The sequence below is a fragment of the Tupaia chinensis genome, unplaced genomic scaffold (assembly GCF_000334495.1).
Source record: "Tupaia chinensis unplaced genomic scaffold, TupChi_1.0 Scaffold000231_1, whole genome shotgun sequence".
NCBI lineage: Eukaryota > Metazoa > Chordata > Mammalia > Scandentia > Tupaiidae > Tupaia > Tupaia belangeri.
In genome coordinates this window covers 1,575,705-1,601,984 of record NW_006159706.1, presented here as the reverse complement: position 1 = coordinate 1,601,984, position 26,280 = coordinate 1,575,705, and the positions used below count along the sequence as shown (strand labels likewise).

General features: G+C 46.6%; 1 protein-coding gene and 1 pseudogene across 1 annotated transcript in view; one reads left to right on the top strand and one right to left on the bottom strand.

Moving 5' to 3' along the window:
• The window catches only part of ITGAL (integrin subunit alpha L), a 79,173-nt gene that overhangs the window by 2,494 nt on the left and 50,399 nt on the right, over nucleotides 1–26,280 (top strand). The window lies entirely within an intron of this gene.
• On the bottom strand, nucleotides 20,609–22,006 carry LOC102469111 (acidic leucine-rich nuclear phosphoprotein 32 family member A-like; annotated as a pseudogene).

Below are 26,280 nucleotides of genomic sequence, written 5' to 3'. Positions count from 1 at the left end.
CTTGCTGTTTCTCTCTCCTCTCTGGTGAGTGCACGCTGAAACCTACGGCAAAATTTTTTTGTCTTTAAAAAATAAAAAGGGACTAGCAGATGATGTAATGGCTGTGTCGCTGGACTCCCATATAGTCGACCATGGTTCATGTCCCAGACCTGGTGGCTTAAACTCACACCAGGCACATGTGCATGCGTGCCCAAGATCCCAAGAGGAGAGGCATGGCCATCCCCCCTGGGGGATGATTTCTCGCTTTCTCTCTGTCTCTTTCTGGCGAGCACACATGCCCTATAGCAAAAACCTCTCCAAAAGAAAGAAAGAAAGAAAAAAAGAAAGGAAGAAAGAAAAAAAATTAAATGACCACTTATGGATTCTTTCTGGAGTTGGGTAAATACTGAGCTTCCGGGCTACCTTAAATTCTGTTTCTTGGGCTGGTGGTGGGTACATGGGTGCTCTTTAAACTGGGCATACTTCCCCATATGCGGTTTTTTTTTTTTTAAGTTTTTTTAAAAATTACTTAATTTTACTTTATTCATTATTATTATCATTATTATTTTCCAGTTTGATCAGAGAGAGACAGAGAGAGAGACAGAGATAGGAAATGAGAAAGCAAGCCACCAGGTCCGAGACCTGAACCGTGGTCGGCCATGTGGGAGTCCAGCGCCTTTAACCACCATGCCATTTGCCAGTCCCCCCCATATGCATTCTGTAAGTAAGCTGTGTTGCAACATATAAGAAAAGGAAATTGGGGCCTGCAGACGGCACAGAGGTTAAGGTGGCTGGATCCTACACAACTGACTATGCATTTAGAGTCCTGGACCAGTGGCTTGAAAAACAAGCTGAGTATGTGGGCATGTGTATCTGAGTCCCTAGAGGAGAATGAGGGAGAAGGGATTGCAGCATGGCCATCACTCCTAGGACTGCTTTCTCACTTTCCCTCTTGTTTTCATTTTCTCTCTATCTCTCTCCAGTGAGTGCATGTACCCTACAGCAAACTAAAAAAGAAAAAAGATGAAAAAAAAGGAAAGAAAAATGTGAGGCTAGCCAGGTGAGGTGGTTGTTGTTGAGGTAGCTAATCGCATGGCCAGCTGCTCAGTTTGAGTCCTGGTCTGGCAATTTGAAAAAACATGTTAGGGAGACCATCAGTTAGCATAATGGCTATGTCGCTGGACTCCCATGTAGTCGACCGTGGTTCGAGCCCTGGACCCGGTGGCTTAAACTCACGCTGGGATTGCAGCATGGTCATCCCCTGTGGGTGGTGATTTCTCAGTGTCTGTCTCTCTCTCTTTCTGGCGAGCACACGTGCCCTGTAGCGAAAACCTCTCCAAAAAAAAAAAAAAAGATGGAGGTGCTTCTGCTTCACCATGCTCAAATAAACTCTTTAACATTAAAAAAAAAAAAAGTTAGGTATGTGCGCATGTGTGCCCCAAATCCTGAGAGGAAAATGGAGGAGAAGGGATTGTGGTACAGCCATGCCCCTGGGGAGGGGGGGTGCCTTCTCACTTTCTCTCTCTGGCTCTGGTGAGTACTCATGCTCTATAGCAAATTAAAAACAAGAAAGGAAAAAGAGAAAAATGTGAAATATGCTGTGTTTTAGAATAAAAATAAATTTTAAAAAGATTCAGTAAAAAAATAATGTGGCTGGCATGTGGCATGGTGGTTAGGGGCTCTGGACTCCCACATGACTGACTGTGGTTCGAGTCCTGGACCTGGCGGCTTGCTTTCTCACTTTCAATCCCTCTCTCTGTATGTCTCACTCTGGTCAAATTGAAATGAACATAATGAAAAATAAAGTAATTCTTTAAAAATAAATAAATAACTAAGGGACCAGCAAATGGCCTAATGGTTATGTCACTGGATTCCCATGTAGTCGGCTGACCGTGGTTTAAGTCCCAAACCTGACAGCTTAAATCTCACCCTGGGCATGTGTACATGCATGCCCAAAATCCCAAGGGGGAGAATGGAGGAGATTGCGGTGTGGCCATTCCCCCCGGGGGATGATTTCTTGGTTTTTATCACTCTGTCTCTCTCTGTTTCTCTGGCAAGCTCATGTGCCCTATAGCAAAAATCTCTCTTTAAAAAAAAAAAAAAAAGGGAAGCAAAGACCTTTGAATTTTGCCTGACTTTAGCATCACTATCAATGAGCTCTCTGACCTTGAAAAAGTTACGTAACCTTCCTATACCTTAGTTTCCACTCTGTGAAAATAAGGGTCATAATCTTATGGTCTGATGGAAGGACCACGTGAAAACCTCAGCCGTGAGAAGTGGTTTGCGAAGTGTTCCGCGCATTGTCCATGTGAAGGAGGAGCCTCATATCACTAAGAGAAAAGGAAAGCTTTTCTTTTGAACCCCCTTACCCGAGTTAAAAAGTGACTAGGTCAGGTGCCACTGATTATGCACACTCAGTTCTCTGGACTTTTCCCTGTCGGCGTTTAGCACAGGTTCTCATTTTTTCTTCATGCGGTACAGCGACTGCTCTGTTTTGTACCCCCGAGTTGCCCTAGTACTTCACGTGGTAATAACATTGGCTGAAAAAAAAAATTTATATGGTGATCTATAAATATTTTTTATTTTTTTCTTTTGCTATAGGCGTGTGCACTATGGGAGAGAGAAAGAGGAAAGCGAGGGAGAAGAAAAGTTAGAAATCATCCCCTGGGGGATGACCATGCCACAATCCCTACTCTGTTCTCCTCTTGGGATATATATATATTTTTTTCTTTTTGCCACAGGGTACATGTGCTCCCTAGAGAGAGACAGAGAGAGTGAAAGTGAGAAATCACCCTCTGGGGGAATGGCCATGCCACAATCTTCTCTTCTCCGTTTTCCTCTTGGGATCTTAGACATGCACCACATGTACCTGGCATGATTTTCTTTTCCTTTTTTTTCCCCCTGGCATGATTTTCAATTCTGCAGTCATCCATGTGGGAATCCAGCACCTTAATTTGCAGGGAGAGACAGAGATACACAGTGAGAGGAAACGTGAGAACTCATCCCTAGGGGGGATAGCCACGCAGAAGTCCCTTCGCCTCCATTCTCCTCCCAGGATCTTGGGCACAACACTCGCATACTCGCTGGGTGTGAGTTTCAAGCCACCAGGTATGTGACTGAACTGCAGTCGGCCGTGTGGAAGGCCAGCAATGGAATCACTATGCTATTTGCTGTCCCTCCCAGTATATGTTGTTGTTATTGTTGTTATTGTTATTTATTTCTTTAATTTGACCAGAGAGAAAGAGAGAGAAAGGGAAAGTGAGAAAGCAAGCCGTCAGGCCTGGGACTCGAACTGTGGTCAACGATGTGGGAGTTCAGTGCCTCAACCACTGTGCTGCCTGCTGGTGCCCCCAGTATATATATTTTTTAAAGAATTATTTAATTTTGGGACCAGCAGTTAGCATAATGGCTATGTCGCTGGACTCCCATGTAGTCAACTGTGGTTCGCGTCCTGGACCAGGTGGTTTAAAACACCGGGCACGTGTGCGTGCATGCCCAAGATCCCAAGAGGAGAATGGAGGAGAAGGGATTGCGCCGTGACCATCCCCCCTGGGGAGTGATTTCTTGCTTTCTGTCTCTCAGTCTCTCTCTGTCTGTCTGGCAAGCGCACATGCCCTATAGCAAAAACCTGTCTAAAAGAAAAAAAAGGAATTATTTAATTTTATTCATTCATTTCTTTTAAAATTTAACTTTATTTATTTATTTATTTTAATTTGACCAGAGAGGGACAGAGTGAGAGAGAGAGGGAGAGGAAAAGTGAGAAAGCAAGCCGCCACATCTGGTACTTGAACTGCTATCGGCCATGTGGGAGTCCAGTGCCTTTAACCACCATGCCCCCTGCCGGCCTCCATTCATTTATTTTTAATTTGACCAGAGAGAGACACAGAGAGAGAGAGTAGGAAAACTGAGAAAGCAAACCACCAGATCTGGGACTCAAACTGTGGTCAGCCAACTGGGAGTGTCCAGTGCCTTAATCACCTGCCACCTGCTGGTCCCATCCCCCGGTATACTTTTTTTTTTTTTTTTAGAATTATTTGTTTAATTTTATTTATTCATTCATTCATTTCAATTTGACCAGAGAGAGAGGGAAAGTGAGAAAGCAAGCCACCAGGTCTGGGACTCGAACTGTGGTCGGCCATGCGGGAGTGTTCAGTGCTTCAACCACCATGCCACCTGCTGGTCCCCATCTCCCAGTATACTTTTAATTACACTTTTCCATATTACAAAATCATTCTGTTGTAATTGTAGGAAATCACAAAATACAGAGGTCGGGGGCACACAGACGGTGCCACAGAGATACCACAAAGCTCTGCAAGGCTGCCCCTACCGGAGGGGTCTATATTTCAGGTTCACAGAGACCTCCTTGAAGATTTATGTGCCCATTGGGACCAACAGTTAGCGTAATGGCTATGTCGCTGAACTCCCACGTAGTCGACCGCAGTTCGCATCCCGGACCCGGTGGCTTAAAACTCACACCGCGCATATGTGTGCGTCCCCAAGATCCCGAGAGGAGAAAGGAGGAGAAGGGATTGTGGCGTGGCCATCCCCCTGGGGGGCGCTTTCTGTCTGTCTCTCTGTCTCTCTGTCGGGCGGGCACCCACGCCCTATAGCTAAAACCTCTCCAAAAAAAAAAAAAGAGATTTATGTGCCTGTGAACCGAGGCTGGCTGAGACTGGGGTGACTTGTGGTTGAGGACCCTTTTAGGGTGCTTGTCTTTCTGTCTCTATCTCTCTCTAGCCCTTGGTAGAAAGAAAGAACATTTTTTTTGAGAGAGATTTTTTGCTATAAGGTGCAAGCACTTGCTGGAGAGACAGGCAGAAAGCGAGAAATCACCCACCAGGGGGTTGGTCATGCCGCAGTACCTTCTTCTCCATTCTCTTCTTGGAATCTTGGGCATGCATACACACGTACCCAGTGTCAGTTTTAAACCGCTGGGTCTGGGACTCGAACCATGTCAACTATATGGGAGTCCAGCGATGTAATCATTACACCATCCATGGTCCCGCTTTTTTTTTTTTTTTTTTTTTTTTTAGATGCGATAAGGTGTGTGTACTTGCTGGAGAGACTGGGAGACAGAAAATGAGAAATCATCGCCCAGGGGGATGGCCACACCGCAAGTCCCTTCTCCTCCATTCTCCTCTCAGGATCTTGGGCACGCATGCACATTCTCCTCTCGGGATCTTGGGCAGGTTCGCACATGTGCCCGGTGTGAGTTTAAGCCACCAGGTCTGGGACTCCAACTGTGGATGACTACATGGGAGTCCAGCAATATAACCCTTACACCATCTGCTGGTCCCAAGAAAATTTTTTTAAAGATCACAAAATACAGGGACCAGCAGTTGCCGTAATGGCTATATCACTGGACTTCCATATAGTCGACCGTGGTTCAAATCCTGGACCTGGTGGCTTAAACTCACACCGGGCACATGTGCGAACCTGCCCAAGATCCCGAGAGGAGAATGTGCATGCGTGCCCAAGATCCTGAGAGGAGAATGGAGGAGAAGGGATTGCGGCATGTCCATCCCCCCTGTGGGAGTGTCTTTCTGGCGAACACATGCGCCCTATAGCAAAAACCTCTCAAAAAAACCCAACAACAACAACAACAACAACAACAAAACAGCTTAAATAAAATACCTTGAAACCCCACTTCCTTGAACCTTAGTGGATAGTATGGATTTTAGACATTTTCCTACCTCACGCTGAACTCCAGGGGGCGCTCTGCCACCCTCCACATGTGGAGCAGTGTGCCATAGGCTGAGTGCTTTTTTTTTTTCTAAAGCAAAAATAGGATTGTCCTATTTATTTCTAGCAAGAAAATAATGTCTGAAAGCTACTGACATGATATAGCTTCTCGACACTCTCCCTGGGTTCACTCACAGGTACTTACAGAGACCTGTATGTCAGCCACTGTGCTTGACACCGGAGATACCAGGGAAACACAAGAGAGAAAATGCCTGTCCTCCTAGCAGAAGCAGATGGCACTGGACGAGATCATGGCTAGTTAGGGAGAGAGGCTGAAGGGGAACAAGTGAAGCTTGAAGGGGCACGAGTCGAAGCGTGGAATATGTGTGTTATGTGATTGTGGCCATTGCGAAAGTGATCTGAAGTCAGGCCCGGATGAAGTGAGGAATAAGCTGGTACCCAGGGAAGGGTGTTTCCAGCAGAGAGGATGACAAAGGCCCTGAGGTGGGAGTGTACCCAGGTGTCCTCGGAACAAGGAGGCTAGCCGATGAGAGCAGAGTAAGCAGGGAGGGTTAGAGTGGTAGGATGAGGTCAGACAGATGTGGGGCAGGGTGGGGCACGTAACACAGGGCACTTACATCATTGTTGTAGATTTAAATCTGCAGTCAAACTCCAGAAGTGCAGACCTCTAAAGGGCCTTTCCCTCCAGTCCGAGCCGCCACCATCCTGGCCCAGCACCCAGGCGAATGTACCCATCGCTGGTCTCTGCCCTGGGCCTGACTCTCATTCAGCATAGCCTCAGTGCTCAACCTCCCACTCCCCTGAGCTGGCCCATGGGACTTTGAGAAACTGGTTCTGCCTCAGGAGACTTGAGAGGTGACACTTGGAGCCACACCACTCACACCCTCACCACCTCCCACCATCCCAGATGGGAGAGATCTTCTGCTTCGTATCTGGGGCTGAGGTGAGAAACCCTAGTGACTCACTCTTGCCATTACAGATAGACAAGGAGAGAACGAGCTCAGAGTACTGGCAGGAGGACAGCTCAGGGAAGGGAAGTTGCAGAGATAAAGAGAAGAGAGGGTGGCCTTGAAGGAGCTGAGGGAGGGAGTCATGTGATAAGCTGGGGAGGAGTGTTCTAGGCCAAGAAATAGCCATGGCCCAGGCCCAGAGCCGGCGCAAACCTGCCATGCTGGAGGAACTGCAGGGTGGCCAGCTAAGTTCCTGAGTGGAGGAGAAGAGCAGGAGAAGATGTTAGAGAGGCCATGAAAGGCCAGGCTGCCAGAGCCTTTGGGCCACTGTAAGACCTTTGGCTTTGGCTCTGGGTAAGATAGGAGCCATGGAAGGGTTCAGAGTAGAGGAGTGACTCCACTGCTGGGTGAGGGTAAGTGGGGTGAGGAAAGCAGAAGCTGAGAGACACTGGGGGGGGGGCTCCTGTAAAGATCCAGGGAGGTGGACAGCAGGTGGGGTGGAGGTTAAAACAGCTGGATCCCACATGGCTGACTATGCAGTTCAAGTCCTGGACCTAGTGGCTTGAAAAAACACCAGGTACATGTGCGTGTGTGCACAAAATCCCAGGAGGAGAATAGAGAAGGGAGTTGCGGCTTGGCCATCCCCGGGCGGGGAATGGGGGGCCGGACGTTGTGGGGGGGAACTGATTAGAAGAACGATCCGGGGTGAGACAGTGGTGACTTGCCTGAGGGTGGTTACACTAGAGATGTTATGAGCTGACTAGATTGTGGATACGTTTTAAAGCCCAAGCCAACAGGATTTCCTGATAGCTTGGATACACCAGCTGGTGGGTCATGTGAAGGACTGTGACTTTTTATCCTGGAGAAACAGTAAGCACAGGAGGATTTTCAACAGAGACATGCTATGGTTGGACTTGGGGTTATTTATTTCTTCTCTAAGTTTCTTTTTTTCTTGAGAGAAAAAGACAAGCACTGCCTGTAGGGCCTCACACCACAGTCTTCCCCAGCATGTCAGGCCTACCAGGAAAACACACACGCGTACATAGGTGTGCATCATGTACAGGGTGGCCCGGGAGCTGAACCCTGATCTCCACACAGCTCCAGCATTGCAGAACTGCGTGTTGCTACTGCACTACTGAAGCTGGGCTGGATTTGTGTTTTGGAAAGATCACTCCAACTGCTGGGTGGAGAGTAGCTGGAGGGGCAGGAGGCAGTGGAGGAACAGCGAGGGATGGTGGCTTGGACTAGGTTGGAGAGGGCTCTCTCCTGCCTCTGAGCTTTTACTGGGGCTGCTTGCAATTACTCCAGAGCCCTTCGCCATGACTATTTCTCTGCCCCCACACACTGCTGTTTTCAAGGCTCCAGGAGGTCTCTGCCCTGTGATCCTATAACCCTGGCCATTCTTCTGTTCTAGCAGCTTACCATTCTAGGCTTTTTCTGCCCCCTGTGAGCTTCTCCTCACAGCTGGAACCAGGCCTCCTTGGGCTCCATGAGCCCAGCAGGGGGCCAGGCTGCTGAGATTGTTTTTTTTTTTTTTTGGAGAGGTTTTTGCTATAGGGCGCATGCGCTCGCCAGACAGACAGAGAGAGACAGAGAGATAGAAAGCGAGAAATCACCCCCCAGGGGGGATGGTCACACCGCAATCCCTTCTCCTCCATTCTCTTCTCAGGATCTTGGGCACGCATGCACAGGTGCCCGGCATGAGTTTTAAGTCACAGGGTCCAGGCTGCGAGCCGCGGTCGACTACGTGGGAGTCCAGTGACATAGCCATTACACTAACTGCTGGTTCCTGAGATTGTTTGTTGAATGAATAAACAGAAAGACTGTGAGTCAAGAAAGAAAGCAACACTGATATTCAGAGTTTGGTTAAGAAATGCAAATTCTTGGGACCACCAGGTGGTATAATGGTTACATTGCAGGACTCCCATGTAGTTGACAGCAGTTCGAGTCCCAGACCCGATGTCTTAAAACACACTGGATGTATGTGCATGCATGCCTAAAATCCTGAGAGGAGAATGGAGAAGGGATTGTGGTATAGCCATCCCCCCCTGGGGGGGCGATTTCTTGCTTTCTGTCTCTCTGGCAAGCACACATGCCCTATGGCAAAAATTTCTCTTAAAAAAAAAAAAAAAGAACTACAAATTCTTTGTTATTCTTTTCTGACTGTTAAAAGTAATATGTGCTCCTGGGGCCAGTAGGTGGTGTGGTGTGGCTAAGGGTGCTGGACTCACATGGCTCACTGCAGTTCAAGTCCCAGACCTGGTGGTTTGCTTTCCTTCTCGCTCTGTCTCTCTCTGGTCAAATTGAAATAAATAAATAAAGTTAAATAAAATAATTATTTTAAAAAAGTAATATGTGCTCTTTATTTAAAAAAAATAAAAGGACAGACATTGCAAGAAATGTATATATGTACATGGAAGTTCCCCCAAACCTCATCTTCTATGCTCTAGAGATAACTGAAGAATCTAGAAATAACAACTATGCAAAGTTCTGTAAATATCCCCCCCCCCTGAGTTTGTTTAATGTATACACTAAAGACACTTTAAGAGGCAGAGACGTGGGAGTGAGAAGCTGAGAAAGACAGACTTCCTGCCCAGCAAACAAGTAAGATATAACACATAATTTGTAACTTGCTTTTTTCCTACTTACATTATTATGACAATCTTTCTGTGCCGGTACATGTAAATCTTTGTTGAAGATTGACTAATTCTATGAAATGGATATATTTGACCAATTTCTTATTATTACTGGTTTTTTTTTTTTTTTAGGGGTTTTTGCATGTACTTTTGCATAGGGTGAATGTACTTGCCTATGAGACAGAGACAGTGAGGAAGCACTTGAGAAATCACCCTCCAGTGGGGATGGCCATGCTGCAATCCCCTCTCCTCCATTCTCCTCCTAGGATCTTGGGCATGGACACATACATGCCCAGTGAGAGTTTCGTCATTGGGTTTGGGACTCACACTGCAGTCAGCCATGTGGGAGTCCAGCGATGTAACCAGTACACCATCTGCTGGCCCTTTGTATTTTTAAAAAGATTTCTTTGAATGGGCCAACTGGTGCATGGTGGTTAAAGCAGCTGGATCCCACATGGCCAACTGTGTAGTTCAAGTCCCGGACCTGGAGGCTTGAGAATACACCAGGTACACATGTATGCATGCCCAAAATTCTGAGAGGAGAGTGGAAGGGAAGGGATTGTTGTATGGCTATTCCCACCTGGGGTTGCTTTTTCTAACTTTCTTTGGTGAGTGCACATGCCCTGTGGCAAATTAAAAAAATAAAATTTTTCTTGAATATCTTTTTTTTTGGAGAGGCTTTTGCTATAGGGCGTGTGCACTTGCTAGAAAGAAAGAGAGAGACAGAGAGAAACAACGAGAAATCACCCCCCGGGGGGACGGCCACACCGCAATCCCTTCTCCTCCATTCTCCTCTCGGGATATTGGGCATGCACGCACATGCGCCCGGTGTGAGTTTAAGCCATTGGGTCCGGACCTCGAACCGCAGTTGACTACATGGGAGTCCAGCGACATAGCCAATATTCCAACTGCTAGTCCCGAATATCTTTTTTTTTTTTTTTAATTAGTAATTGAAGCACAGAGCCATCATTCAGTACATCTATGTAAAGACACATACTGGTCAGCCAGATGAAACCATTTTCTCAGATGTCTTTGGTAGTATCTTTTTTCTTTTTTGGAAGTTTCCAAGAGCACATGATCTTGTCGGAGATAGAGAGAGGGGAGGGAACATGAGAAAGCACCCCCAGGGAGGATGGTCACTCTGCAATCCTCCTCCATTTCTCTCTCCTTCTGGGATTTTGGGCATGCACATGCACTCAGAGTGTTTCTCAAGGCACTGGGTCCAGGACTCCAACTGCACAGTCAGCCCTGTGGGCTCTAGCTGCCCCTAACCACCACACAACCAGCTGGCCTGCCTTGTATTTATTTTCAGACACCAGATTTTAGGACGGAAGTTAAAACAGGGGTTCTCCCTGGGGTGGTGAGAGGACTTGAGATGTTGTCTTATGGAGGCTACGAAATATAACCGAGGTTGTTCAACCTAGAAGAGAGAAGATTAAAGGCGGACGTGAGCCTTGCCCACTTTTTTTTTTTTTAAATGGTACAATCATTCTGGAAACTAGTGTGACCTTTTCTTTTCCTTTTCTTTCCTTTTTTTAAAAAAAACTATTTTTATTTAACTTTATTTATCCATTTATTTATTTTTATTTGACTGGAGAGGGGTAGAGTGAGAGAGCGAAAGAAAGAAAGCAAGGCGCCAGGTCAAGGACTTGAACCATGGTTAGCTATGTGGGAGTCCAGTGCCCTTAACCACCATGCCACCTGTTGGCCCTCCAGTGTGAGTTTTAAGCTTCTAGGTCCTGGACTCAAACCACAGTTGATTCCATGGGAGTCCAAGTGATATAACCATTATGGCATCTGCTGGTCCCTCTTTTTCTTTTTTTAAAAAGTAGTTTAGGGGCCAGCAGGTGGTGTGCTGGTTAAAGGAGGTGGACTTCCACGTGGCTGACTGCAGTTTGAATTCCAGACCGGCTTGCTTTTGCATGTTCCCTCTCTCTCTTTCTCTGTCTCTCTCTGATCAAACTAGAAAATAATAATAATAATAATAAAAAATAAAATTAAATAATTTTAAATAATTATTTTATTAACTTTATTTATTTATTTATTTATTTACTTATTTTAATTTCACCAGAGAGAGACAGAGTAAGAGAGCAGAAACGTGAGAAAGCAAGCCATCAGGTCCGGGACTGAAACCGTGGTCAGCTGTGTGGGAGTCCAGTGCCCTTAACCACCATGCCACCTGCCAGGCCTAATAAAATAATTCTTAAAAAAAAAACAAAAAATGTTGTTTATGGGATCAGCAGATGGTGTAGTAATTACATCACTCGACTCCCACATGGCAAACTATAGTTCGAGTCCTAGACCTGGCGGCTTGAAACTCACCCTGGCTGCATGTGCATGTGCCCAAAATCTCCAAAGGAAAGTAAAGGAGAAGGGATTGCAGGGTGGCCATCCTCCCCCCACACCAGGGGTGATTTGTCACTGTCTGTCTGTCTCTCTGGTGAGCAAATGTGCCCTATAGCAAAAATCTCTCTTAATAAAAAAAGTTTATTATTTTTTTTTTAATGACAGAGGCAAGCACCTGTGTCTTGATGCCACAACCCACCCCCGGCCTTAGGAAGCCCAGGATTGAGTACCTGCCTGCGTGGTGTACTCAGGGAGGTCTCCAGGTGTGAACCTGAAGCCTTCTCACGTGGGTCAACCTGGTACCATGCCATGTTTTATCATTGCCCCTCTGTCTACCCTTCTTCCACTCCACCTCCACCCTACCCTGACCATATTTCTCCAGGGCTTCCCACATGTGGAATGTAACAGATTTGTCCTGGGCATTTCCATGGACAGAACCAGCTCTAAAGCGTGGAAGTCACAGGAGGCGAGTTTGCTTGTAATACAAGAAAGCGTTTTCCTACAGGCAGAGCTGCAGGGAGGCACAGTGGCTCTCAGTGGGAAGCTGTGAGCATCCCGTCTTTGGAGGTGTGTAAGCAGGCCTGGTTGAACCCTAAGTAGGAATGTTCTAAAAGGGACTTGTGTGAGGCAGAGGAGGGTTGAATTAGGCAATAGGGTATTAGGGTATCCTTTTAAATCTAGATTTATTTTTTTCTTTTTAGGTTCTTGCCAAAGGCATGTGCACTCACCAGAGAGAGACAGGGAAAGTGAGAAATCACCTCCTCAGGGATGGCCATGTCACAATCCCTTCTCCCCCAGTCTCCTTCTGGGATTTTAGACACATACATATATGTGCTTGTCATGATTTTCATGTGGCCAGGTCCAGGACTTGAACCATGAGAGTCCAGCACCTTAACCACCTACTGATTCCTCAAATCTAGAATTTTGTTATCACGTTTCTTGTCAAAGGTATCATAAAAGATGATACGGAGGTGGGCACGATGTCTTGGAGGCTTGGGAATATTTTGGCACGTGGTGAAGGGGGATGCACACTTGGCAAAGGGGACAGACTTCAGAGACTGAGGGAAGGAAACAGGATGTGAGGCTGGAGAGGGAGGCTGGGCCGAGTTAGGGAGTAAGACTGAGAGCTCCACCGTCTGCGTAGGCCTGCACCTCCGCACCAGCACTATTCCCCACCCAGATGAGGTGGCCACTTGCTGAATTTGGATGTGACCCTGCTCCATTGGCCATGGCAGACTATAGTAGGGTGGACGTTTGACTCCAGCGGGGCGGATCAGAGTCTCCCTTCTAAGACTACAGAAATGAAGGACTTAGCCTCCATTGTCTTTTCACTTAAGTATACGTAAGGATGGGGACTAAGTGAAAAAATGGAGAGAGGTGGCCTGCAGAGAGAACAGAGGAGATGTGGTACCCTCTTCCAGCCCCTTGGGAGCTCTGATTGTGTTTGGGCTCCTCTTAAGTATTTTATGAGGTTCCCCCCAGCCACCTTTTTCTTTAATTTGGCCAGAGGGTGTATGAGGGGAGAGACAGAGAAAGAAGTGAGACAGCATTCTCCGATGGAGGATGGACATGCCACAATCCCTTCTCCATTTCTCCCTCCTTTTGGGATTTTGGGCACGTATGCATACGTGCCCAGCATGCTTCTTAAGCCTCGGGGTCCAGGACTCGAACTATGTGGTTGGCCACGTGGGATTTAGTTGCCTTAACCGGCACACCACTGGCTGGCTCGCGATATCTTCTAAACAAATCGATTTTTTTTGGTCCTAGCCAGTTCACATGGGCTTCTGCTACTTGCCACAACATAAGCTGTCGCCAAGATCCTCAAAGTAACCAGGCGTCATCCAAGGCTTGGAAGTGAGTCAGCCATAACTCCCAAAGAGGCTTCAGGAATATTTAGCAGGAGGAAGAGTGGTGGAGAAGAGGCCAGGAGGTGGTCAGACTAGGCAGGAGACCTTTCTTAATGTGTAGGTATTCAAGATGCTAAACTGGGAACGCTGCTGCATCCCCCCACGCCCAGACTCCTCGATCATTACACAGTGCAAACTCATCATGCGGCAAGTCCTCTAGGTTCTGTTGGATTTGTTTTGTACATGAATTTAAGCCATCTGGTCCAAATACTGGGAATATTTTCCTATCGGGGGAGAGTGGTTTCCTTGGTGTAACAAGATACAACAGGCAGGGTTTCCCACGCCCCAGTGCACATGTAGCAGACACGTCGGAAGTTCCAGAATGACTGGGCATGTCTGGAGAACTAAAAAGGTGACTCTACAGATTACTTTTTTTTTTTTTTTAGAATTATGTATTTAATTTTATTTGTTGTTATTTTTTTTTCATTTGACCAGAGAGAAACAGGGAGAGAGGAAGGGCAAGTGAGAAAGCAAGCCACGAGGTCTGAGACAGGAATCATGGTTGGCCGTGTGGGAGTCCAGCCCCTTAACTGCCCTACCACCTGCCCGACCCCAGATGACTTTTGACAGGGAACAGGGGAACTTCTGGGGGTGAGGGAGGAGGCCTAAATGAGAATGAGTTTGACTCAGGAACGCTCTTAATCATCAGGGAGAAGTAGTGATCCTTCCTATAGTATAGTGGCTGGGGTTTCAGAACGTGTGCACCTACTAAACAGAATGAGAGAGGAGAGAGAGAGAGAGAGAGAGAGAGAGAGAGAAAGAGCTGCTTCATTGGCCTGTATGTGCTGGGGCCCAAGCAGTAGCTTTGGGACACCTTTACCATTCTCCCCAACTCTCCACAACCCCCACCCCCACCAGTAGCAGTGGTAGCAGCGGTGGCAGTGGCGGCAGCAGCAGCAGCAGCAGCTCTGGCATTTCAGGGCTCAGGACCTACAGCAAGCAGCACTGCTGTCTGAGATCCGGGCTGTAGGATGGCAGCCCAGGTGTGAAGCCGGAGCGGCTCGCATACCAGGTGTGGGGCACAAGTCCAGCACCCCTGTTGATTCTGCAGTGGTGTGGGGGGTTTGCAGGAAGCTGGAGATCTTGAACTGGCAGGTGCAGGAAATAAGGCAACCGCATGGTGGTAGGAAGGTGAATATGATCCTATTTGCACACTCAGCCTGAGGAGTCCTACTGAAGTCACAGCTGGGTGCAGAAGGAGGAACGAAGGCCCAGAGAAGGGAAGAGATTCATCAGCACAACAGCCGAGAGGATGGCCTGGCACTGTCCCAGCTCTCTAGCTGTCAACTCTTACGTTCTTTTGGCCACGTGCTCACAAAACCAACCATCTACCTAGAGGCTGGAAATGAAGCCCCTTGAGTGGGGTCGGCTAGTGATGACAGGGCCCCCAAAACTATATGTGAATATTCAAGGGAAGCCATCCCTAGAAAAGCCCTACCTGTGGCATGGTGGGTAAGGCAGCTGGGTCCTGTACAGCCAACTGCACAGTTCAAGGCTAGGACTTTGTAGCTTGAAAAATACAGCAGGCACGCGTGTGTGTGCGTGTGTGCGTGCACACCCAAAATCCTGAGAGGAGAATGGAGGAGACGGGATTGTGGCATGGCCAGCTCCTGTGATTTCTCCCTGCCCCCCCCCCCATCTCAGTCTCTCTCTGGCAAGCACAGGCACCCTATAGCAACAACTGAAAAAGAGAGAGAAAAGAAAAGCCCTACCTGTGATGTGTTCAGCTCAGCACTCCCTCAGGAAATCTAGGCTGACTTTCTAGAACTTTGGAATGCCCAGGCCCCCCTACATGAGCTCACAAGGGCCTTGGAATGGGGTGGTAGTCTCTGAGCCCCACCCACGTGGCGACCTCTCCTCCCCTGAGCCACAGCTTCCTTCTAACCAGTTGGCAGGTGGGGAGAAGGGGAAGGCACATGTGGTGACCCACATTCATCTGTTGGAATGGTCCTGACCAATGCAGCCTGTGTCACTGCATCCGGGAGGAAGTGGTGGGTGGGAGCCTGGGCAGAAGCCAGCGGCTGAGGGCGACCCGCAGCATCTGCACGGCAGATCTTCTGTGCAAAGCTAGAGAGAGACCTTTGGCCCTGATCTGTCTCAGCTTGTAGGCAGTCAGCCCTGGTGGGGTGGTATAGGGGGGGAAGGGAGGCCCCAGCCTGCTCTTCTGGCTAGAACCACAAGCCAACTTCAGACCTATTTTTTTCATTTAAGAGCCACAAAAGAGGAAGGTTCAGAGTGAGAGTATGTGGACCTGGCCTAAGGAGGCCATTCAGAGGCCGGCAGGTGGCATGGTGGCTAAGGCGTTGGACTCCTACATGGCCAACCATAGTTCGAGTCCTGGACCTGGCAAAAAAGAGGCCATTCAGTGCTGGGAGAGGGCAGACCTGAGAGGGCAGACCTGAGTCTGTAACCATCTCCACCGATAGAGAAGGTAACAAAGTCTTTACAGGGGAGGAAGCAAGGGAATCTTACTGGGGAGGCTCCTCTTCCTTAGGATCACAGGCTAGGGTGGCTGTCACTTGGGGGGCAGTTTCTATCACTCTGGGCAGGCAGTGCAGGACAGGGTGGAAAGACTGGTTTCCCCTCTTTGCAGGTAAGATAAGCAACCGTTATCAAGGCAGCAGAGGCCAATGGAAATAAGTCAAGGCAATTCTAAGAGCCGGGTTTAGAAGCTAGGCGTGACTTTAATCTTTGAGCTGATAAAATGTTCTCAGCCAGTGATGTGCAGGGCCAGGCATCTGTAAGTCAGCGTGGTTATTACGTTACCTTCCATTAGGTCAGCGATTGGCTTCACCTATTCTGATGGAGGTTTCTGTAAAACTCGATAAAAGATAGACATTAAAGACAGATTTTCCTAAGGTTTCATCTGTTCAAAGGGACTTCTTTTTTCTTTGCCACAGGGCACATCTACTCAGATGGACAGAGACAGATAGAGAGAGATGGAAAGTGAGAAAGCACTCCCCCGAGGGGATGCCACACTGCAATCCCTTCTCCATTCTCTTGGAATTTTGGACATGCACGCACATGTGCCCCACCTGTTTTTCATGCCACCGGTCTTAAGATTTGAACCACACAGTCAGCCATGTGGGATCCAGTAGCCTCAACCACCACACCACTGGCCTGGCCCTAAGATGGATTCTTTTTCTTTCTTTTTTTTTTTTTGTAATTTTTTAGTTTATTAATCCTCTCATGAAAAATCCGCACAATCACCGCAGATAGTCATTGCAGAATCTTTACTCCTTCGACTTTTTGCCAGCACCAACGTTGGCCTTTGCAGTCCCCCTGACTTTCTTCATTCTGTTCTTGCATTCCTTTCACTGTTTTCTTGACGTCTTTTTCTTCTCATAAAGGCCATGTCTTGCAAGTCTATGTTTGGGTTCATTTTTCTTCGCATAATCCAAAGAATCGTAAATCATGCCAAAGTCAGCTGTCTTGCCACCACCAAAATGGGTTCTGAACCCAAACACAAAGATGACATCTGGCGTGGTCTTGTACATCTTTGCTAGTTTCTCCTGAATTTCTGTCTTAGGTACTGTTGCCTTCCCTGGGTAAAGGACATCAATGACCATTTGTTTCCTCTGAAGTAGTCGGTTGGTCATGAATTTCCTGGTTTGGATAGTTACTGTGTCATTCATGATGGCGGTATCCCTAAGATGGACTCTTAAGATTAAGTATAAGATGGTCACTTTGGTTCTCTTATGGTTGGTTGCATTAAGAGTGGCAGCATGAAGGACCCAGCTGTGGTGGCACACCACTGCTAAGACATTGTGCTTCACAGGCTGGGACCACGTGTGAGGCTCACTTCTACACTTGATCCAACCTAAAGCTAGTGAGCACCTGTAATTGCAGCAACTCAGAAGGCTGAGGAAGGAGGTTAGAAATAGAAAATAAAGAAAAATGGGGGTCTAACAGTAGCACAGCAGTAGAACACATTGTCCTTCAGAGCTGACTTACTTGGGAGAGTTCTGGCTTTGCATCTGGAAGCCTCCCTGATTACGTCAGGTACATGTGTATCCATAATCCAGGGCTAGCTGAGCCTAGAGTGGGTCATAGTGTCAAGACCCTGTTGGGGGTGCTGTCTGTTTCTCTTGCTTATGGAGGAAATAAAATCAACTTTGAAAAAAAGAGCAAAGGCAACCCTGTAAGTTATTGCAATTCTTCATGTGGAGACCTCATGATTTCTCTCTTATGACATAATTTCTGTGCATATCTGAGAAATAGATGGTCTCCGGGACCAGCCGATGGCATGGTGGTTAAGGTTCTGGACACTCCCACATGGCTGACCACGGTTCAAGTCCTGGACCTGGTAGCTTGCTTTCTCGCTTTCCCTCTTTCACTATGGGTCTGTCTCTCTCTGGTCAAATTAAAATAAATAAATAAATAAATAAAATAATATAAATCTTTTTAAAAAAGAAAGAAAAAGAAAGAAATAGATAGTCTCCCTCATTTAGAGCTGGGTGATCTACTCTGTGTGCTCTAGTTCAAGTTCTAGAGGGAGCCAACTGATTGGCTTATTTGCTGCTATCACCTCTACTGGGTACAGCCCTTCAAGCCAGCCAACCTCCTTGGCCACTGACTACTTGTGACCAATGTTCAGGTCAGTTGCTTGTGTCTGAGCCAGTTCAAAACCATGCTTGTGCAAAGAGTAGCATGGAGCTGTTTCTGAGCAGGTGGCTTGGGTGGGACAGTTTTAGTTAAAAGTAAAGTAAGACAGGAACAGATACTACTTAATGAACAGCTGCTTTCTGCTAGGCCTTGTGCTAAGAAATGGTAGGAGGGCCAGCCCCATAGCCTAACGGTTAAGGAAACCAGATCCCACATGGCCAGCTGTGGCTTGAATCCCAGCCTTAAAGGCTTGAAAACCACTCACACGTGTACACGTGTGCACGTGTGCCCTAAATCCATGCAAGGCGGAGAAATGGAGAAGAAGGGATTGTGGTATGACTATGCCCTGCGGGGAGGAACCTTCTCCTTCTCTCTGTTTCTTTCTGGCAGAAAGTGCATGCACTGTTGGCAATTAAACAAAACAAAACAAAACTGACAGAGGAATCAGAATAGGCACTTAACCTCAAGATCAGGCTAGTTAAGAGATGGACACATTTATCGATAATTAACATTTTGAAGGTGCTAAGGGCCACAAGGTTGCCACTCATGGCTTGAAGGCTGAGGGTGGAGACAGGGCAAGGAGGCTTACAGAAGCAGCATTGTCTGGACAGAACCTGGCAGGATGGGTAGGATACTGACATAAATAGATAGGAGAAAGGGAACTTCAGGCAGAGGGAATAGCATGAGGAAAAGTGTGGCAGCACACGAAAGCCCTGGGCACAGTCAAAGAATGGTTTGCTGGAATCACAAGCTGAAAACTGGGTATTAAGTCCTTGAAATTAGGTTTGCCATACTGTGGAAGGTCTCCCAAGCTGGCATCTGGAGTTTGAAATTATTCCATAGGCAGGCATCCATTCAACAAATAATTGACAGAGCTAGGGGCTGTGGCTATGGTATAAAGACAAATCTCTACCTTACTTTCTAGTGGAGAAGTTAGACAGTAAGTGAGAAATTAGGTAGTGGAAGACATGGAAGGGCCTTGAGTAGGCCAAATGATCTGTTCTGTTCTGCATTTACCAGGAGAGGAAAGGGTGTCACTATGATAAAGTACTTATTTCTGTTTATACCTGCAGGTAGGCAGGCATTCTGATCTTCATTTTACACATAAGGAAAGAGAAGACGAGAGTGGCTGAGAGACTTGCCCAAAGTTGCTCACCCAATGCCCTCCATGACGGTGGAACAGAGTCTGTCAGACTCCAGAGTCCATGCGTTTTCCTGATTCCTCCTCACTTTAAAAAAAGGAGTGGGGCAGTAGGTGTAAGTGATTTGGAACAGAAGCGTAGGGAGACTACAGCAACAGTACGGGAGAATTAGTAAGGCCTATGGCCTATGGCCAGCCCATAGCTCAATGGGGTTGTGCATGAATTAAGCACTGTATACTGAGAGCTGGGTCCCACACTTCCATCCACAATTCAACTCCCAGCCCTGGCAGCTTGAAAAACATACCAAGTGCATGTGCATGTGCAATCCGGATGGGATAGAGAAATGAAGAAAAGAGATTGTGGTTTGACCAGGCTCCACTGGGGGAGGAGAGATGCTTTCTCTCCCTCTGGACACTCACATGCCTGCTAACAAATTAAAAAGTTAAGAAAAAGGGACCAGCAGATGGTATAATGGTTACGTTGCTGGACTCCCATGTAGCTGACTGCGGTTCAAGTCCTGGACCCAGTGGCTTAAAACACGCTGGGCGTTTGTGTCTGCGTGCTCAAAATCCCAAGAGGAGACTAGAGGAGAAGGGACTGGTGTGGCCGTCCCCCTGGGGGGTGATTTCTTGCTTTCTATCTCTTTGATGAGCGCACACACCCTATAGCAAAAACCTCTCAGGAAAAAAAAAAAAATGAGGGTCTGAACCAAGGTGAATGGGAGATTGAAAGAAAGGGTGGGTTAGGAGACATTGCCCAGGTTGCTCCAGCTGCCTGGCTGTTTTTCTCAGCTCAGGATCCTCCCCATTAGCTCTTAGCCACTCTTCAAGGCTCCCCTTAAATCTCCCTAAAAGAAACTTGAACCCATCAATAGTATGTGGTTTAATTTTTTAAAAAAATCTGCTGGATAGCAGAACCTTCCCATGTGGGTCAGCCTTGCAGAGTGTTGCATTTTATCATTGCTCTTTAAAGTTGCAGGCATAATGTGTATGAAAAACACTTGGTATAAAAGAATTATTTTGTTTTTCTAAATTAAAGCTGTTGAGTCACCCATGAAACTGTCGGATAGGAATTATGTTTATGACTCTCCCTCACTTTCTGTGTGTGTGTGTGTGTGTGTGTGTGTGTGTGTGTGTGTTCCTTTTTGGCAGTAAAAATAGTATTTTATTCCACCCCTCCTACCCACCCTCCGTCCACAACCCCTAGTACACGTTTCCCCACAGCAACGTAACAATCAGAAAAAAGTTAAGTTTCCGGGGGCAGGATTTGGAGGAGTGGGAGGGGATATGGGTAAAATCAGTCAAATCACAATAGTAATTTTTCGAAACAGGTTATTCCATTTAGTCATCATCTTCTCCCTAATCTTCAGGTTCTCGTTTTCGCTTCTGACACCTTTCTTCCTCCCCAAGATCTTTTTCACCGTCCTCATCTACTTCCCCGTCGTTATAACCTTCATCCTCCTCTCTACTCACGTCCTCACCTTCCTCCTCGTCCTCCTCGTCCTCCTCGTCCTCCTCGTCTTCCGCTACCTGAGCATCTTCATCATCCTTCTCGTCCTCCTTGTCGTCGTCCAGGCCCTCCATGTAGCCCTGGGCGTTCGAGTCCGGGGCCTCCTTGTCATCCCAGTTGTAGCCATCGAGGAACGTGAGCTGAGGGAGCAGCTTGAACACATTTTCTCAGTTGGTCACCTTGCGGTTGAAATGGTCTAAGCTCTTGAGATTTTCTAACCTTTTTAGTGGCTCTATTGTGGTAAGGTCTCTAATTTTATTGTCACTTAAATTTATTTTTTTATTTTTAAAGAATTTTTAAGAATTTAACTTTAGGGGCCAGCAGATGGCATGGTGGTTAAGGTGCTGGACACTCCCACGGTTCGATCCCAGACCTGGTGGCTTGCTTTCTCACTTTCTTTCTCTCTGTGTGTCTGTTTTCCTCTGGTCAAATTAAAACAAATGAATGAATAAATAAAATTAAATGAATAATTCTTTAAGAAAAAATGAACTTTATTCGTTTGTTTTAATTTAACCAGTGAGGGACAGTGAGAGAGAGAGAGAAGAGAGAGAGAAAGTGAGAAAGCAAACCACCCGATCTAGGACTCGAACCACAGTCGCCCATGTGGGAGTCCAGCAACCTCTACCATCATGCCACCTGCTGGCCCCACATTTTAAATTTAGATGTATGAGGTTCAAACACTTTTCTGCCAATACTTCCAGGCCCCCTGAGATTCTGTTATCGCTTAGTTCAAGTTTCTTAAGTTTGTTTAACTTTGGTAAGTTTGTGATTGAGATGAGGCCTACATTGATTGTTCTTAAGAATTCTAGTTCTTGGGACCAGCAGTTAGCATAATGGCTATGTTGCTGGACTCTCATGTAGTCGATGGTGGTTCGAGTCCCGGAGCCAGTGGCTTAAAACTCACGCCGGGCACGTGTGCATGCATACCCAAGATCCTGAGAGGAGAATGGAGGAGAAGGGATTGCAGCGTGGCCATCCCCCCTGGGGGGTGATTTCTCACTTTCTATCTCTCTGTCTCTGTCTGTCTGTCTCTCTGGCAAGCGCACGTGCCCTGTAGCAAAAACCTCTCCAAAAAAATAAATAAATAAAAAGAATTCTAGTTCTTCAGATTCATCTGTGAGGACTTCGATTTTGCCTTCATTCTACTGACAGTTGTCCCGGACAAGCTCTTTTACATCGGAGGGCGTCCTGTTCTGCAGCTCTAAATGAATCCATTTGTCCATGTCCATTTCTCACACTCTCTCTCTGCAGAGGCTCCTGTGGCAGTGAATTCACGTGTTTTAGTACTTTGAAGGTCCCACCAGTTCTGCTAGGGCACCAAGCCCCAGCACACTCCTTCACTTTCTTAGGGTATTTTAAGACTCCTGGGGTATACATCTCTGGTGGGAATGCAAAATGCAAAAGATGTTTGGAAAGCAGTTTGGCAATTTCTTATAAAGCTAAACATATATTTCTCATATGATCTAGAAATTCTGCTCCTGGGTATTTATCCACGTGAAGTAAAAACACATGTTCACACAAAAATCTGTACCCAAATATTTATAGCAGTTTTATTCATAGCTGCTAAAAACTGGAAACACCCAACTATCCATCAACTGGGAATGGATAAAGCTACTACTTTTCAGCAATTTGAAATTACCGGGGTCGGGGGGGGAGCGGGAGAGAACAGCAGATGGCGGGACCAGCAGATGGCATGACGCTTATGTTGCTGGACTCTCATGTAGTCGACTGTGGTTTGAGTCTCGGACCCAGCAGCTTAAAGTGACGTGCCCAAGAGAACGCAGAATGGAAGAATTGCAGCATAGCCTCACTCCAGGGGATGATTTCTCACTTTCTGTCTCTCTGTCTCTCTGTCTCTCTCTTTCCAGGGAGTACACACACCCTATAGCAAAAATCTCTCTCTAAAAAATATATATATAGTGCTGGGAGATTTATACAGGTTGAAAAGTAGAGGAAAGGCCTTTGGTTTTCCATCTCTATGGTAACTGAGATGCTCATTGTCAACCTTCCTGTTCCATTCTGAAGGAATGGTTCTACTCAAGGGAATCTCCTCTTCACACACAACTTGACCACTGGGACCTCCTGTGCAGTCTCTAATGCCAAGAGTTTGGGATCCTGTCTCCATGTGTCACCTCTGGGATAGCCTCTTCAGAGTCACAGATACAAATCTCTCTCTTGTAGAACTAGAAGCATTCTTCTGAGGCCCAGTGCTGTGGTTTGGGTGTCCTCCCCTACTCCAAAATTCATGTGTTAGAACTTGGTTGTAGGTGAAGGTATTAAGAGAAAACTTAAGGGTTGGCTCCTTAACATAGTTGAGGGAGCCAGATACCCCATGGCCGACTGCATGACAAGAACATTTTAAAAATAATTATTTAATTTTAAGTTTTTGTTTTTATATTTTTTTGGAGAGGTTTTTGCTATAGGGTGTGTGTGCTTGCCAGAAAGACAGAGAGAAACAGAGAGACAGAAAGCAAGAAATCACCCCCCAAGGGGGATGGCCATGCTGCAATCCCTTTTCCATTCTCCTCTTGAGATCGTGGGCATGCACACACACGTGAGTTTAAGCCACCGGGTCCAGGACTCGAACCGAGGTCGACTACATGGGAGTGAACGGAGGTCGACTACAGGGGAGTCCAGTGACGTAGCCATTACGCCATTTGCTGGTCTCAATTTACTTTTAATTTGCTATAGCGCATGTGCACTTACCAGAGAGAAAGAGGGAAAGTGAGGAAGCAAGCAACCAGGTTCAACACTCGAATCATGGTCGGCCATGTGGGAGCCCAGTGCCTTAACCATCATGCCACCTGCTGGCCCCATGAGACCATTTTTTCTCACAAAGGACATAAAGGACTTGAGGTATCCAGGCCGCTGGCTCCACCTTTGATGCACAGATCCCGTGTACCTTAGAACGTCTTAGTCTAGGATCTCATTTGTCACTCCCCCCTGTGGGATGATGTGATTATGCACATTCTCATGATCCCGTATGGAACAACTCGTAATAAATGGAGCAGCTGAGTCCTCCTGAAAAGAGCTCACACCTGTTACATTCAGTCTATCTGTGGCAACTTTTGCCCAGGCACTGATCCTGGGTCTGGTCAACTTGTCAGCACATCAGCAGGGTGAGTTTCATACTCACTTGCTATAACCAAAATGCAACATCCTGCAGAAAGCACCTAATAGGCTGCTTTCCTCAAAAGGAGTTGCCAAGGGACCAGCAGTTAGTGTAATGGCTATGTCGCTGGACTCCCACGTAGTCGACCACGGTTTGAGTCCCGGACCCAGTGGCTTAAAACTCACGCTGGGCGTGTGTGCGTGCGTGCCCAAGATCCCGAGAGGAGAATGGAGGAGAAGGGATTGCGGCGTGGCCATCCCCCCTGGGGGGTGATTTCTCACTTTCTGTCTGTCTCTCTCTGTCTGTCTGGCGAGTGCATGCCCCTTCTAGCAAAAACTTCTCCAAAAAAAAAAAAAAAAAGGAGCCAATATGACCAATGTTTTGAGTTTCATAAATCTCTAAGACACTAGGCCTATTTATACACTGATGAAACATTCCGTATAACTAGTGTGGGAGTAGGGAGAAATAATGAATGAGACCCATAAAAACCATGCCGAAGAGCTTGGACTTGATTTCCAGAAAGGGAATCACTAGAGATTTTAAAACATAACAGGCCCAGCCTCCGTGGCATAGGTGTTAGTGCACAGAACTGCAGTGCTGGAAACCATGTGGATCTCGGCCCAGTTGACCTGAAACAGTTAGGTATATATGCACACACTCACTTACCTAATGAGCTAGGGATGGGGGATGGTAGCACAAGCAGACTTCAGCAGGGGTGCTTCTCTCTTACTCTTTCATGCACACACATGAATTCTCTATCATGAATACAATAAAATAAATTTTAAAAATAGATCAAGTTAAAATAAATGAATGAATAAATAAAATTAAACAAGTAATTCTTTAAAAAAAAAAAAAAGGAGGGACCAGCAGGTGGCATGGTGGTTAAGGTGCTGGCCATTCCCACATGGCTGCCTGTGGTTCAAGTCCTGAATCTGGTGGCTTGCTTTCTCGCTTCCTCTCTCTTTCTGTGTCTTTCTCTGATCAAGTTAAAATAAATGAATGAATAAATAAAATTAAATAAATAATTATTAAAAAAAAAACACAAAAAACAATGACACAGACTGGGGCCAGCAGGTGGTGTGGTGGTTAAGGCATTGGACTCCCACATGGCCGACCATGGCTTGAGTCTCAAACCCGGTAGCTTGTTTTCTCATTTTCTCCCTCTTGCTATCTCTCTGGTGAGAACACATGCCCTATAGAAAAAAAAAAATTATATTAAAAAAAATAATAACAAAGCTTTTCCTCTGTAGCCCTCATGCAGGGCTACCGCCACACGAGCTTGGGGGCTGTGAGGGCAGGGGCCCTACTTCCTGACCCGCCTTAGAGCAAACCCAGACCTGGAAAGACTTGGTTTCAGATGGCTGACTGGTTGAGAGGTGTTGAAGACAGAAGCGCATCATGCCCTGAGGCTCAGATCTTGTCTAGGTTGCGAGTTAGCAAGTGCTCACTAGTTGCTGAGCATTGGAGCCGGGAGCTCTGATGATCTGCCAGGTTTTGGAACCTGAGTGCTGGGGCGCAGAGTGAGAGCTGGCAGTGGCCACAGCTCAGCCCAGGAGAAGGCTGAGTCCCTAGAGGATGGTGAAGTCCCCATGATGAGTGGCTGCTATTGATTTGGATTCTGAAAACATAAATGGCTTCAGCTTTGGTACAAAAACATGCTGTTCTTGTTACCAGAAGCTCCATTCATCCCAAGAGAGCCAAGAGATGTACTTTTCCCCAAAGACTAGTGAACTTCATATTGTTAAATTCCTGAGTTTAAATTCTTGAGCATTGTCTCTTGCCAGCGTGTCCGACAGGACCTTGACTTATTAATACATTTACTTTAGTAAATTGGTTAAGTAGGGGTGAGTTCTTTAAGCTGCAAACTGTTCATCCTCCAACCCCCACCCTGTAAATAAAGTTCTTATGCAGTTATCATGAACTATTACTGAAATTAAAAAATTTAATAATAAAGTTAAATTTAAAAAAAAAAAAACATATTCTCAGGTTTCTTGAGGCTAATTTGGTTGTACCTGAGAGGTAGAATCTTCTCTGGGGGAACTGAGAGAGGAAGACTGTGGCGACAATAAATAGTTCTGGTGAGAACTGACAGAGGTTTGAACGAAAGGAATGGAACTGAGAGACAGAGGACCTGCGTCCTCGACGACTACCTGTCTGAGTTATGAAGGCAGCTGGTACCTGGAACTAAAGACGTGTGTGTGTGGCTCCTCCTGACTCAAGACTTCCCCATGTGGTCTCATTCTGAGATCTTTGAAGCCCAGTTCTTCAGGGAGCCCCCTGCTCGTTCCTGTTTGAGCCCCTGACAAACCCTTATGATTAACTATTAAAACTACTCTTTATAAAATTTTCTTTCTTTCTTTCTTTCTTTCTTTCTTTCTTTTTTTTTTTTTT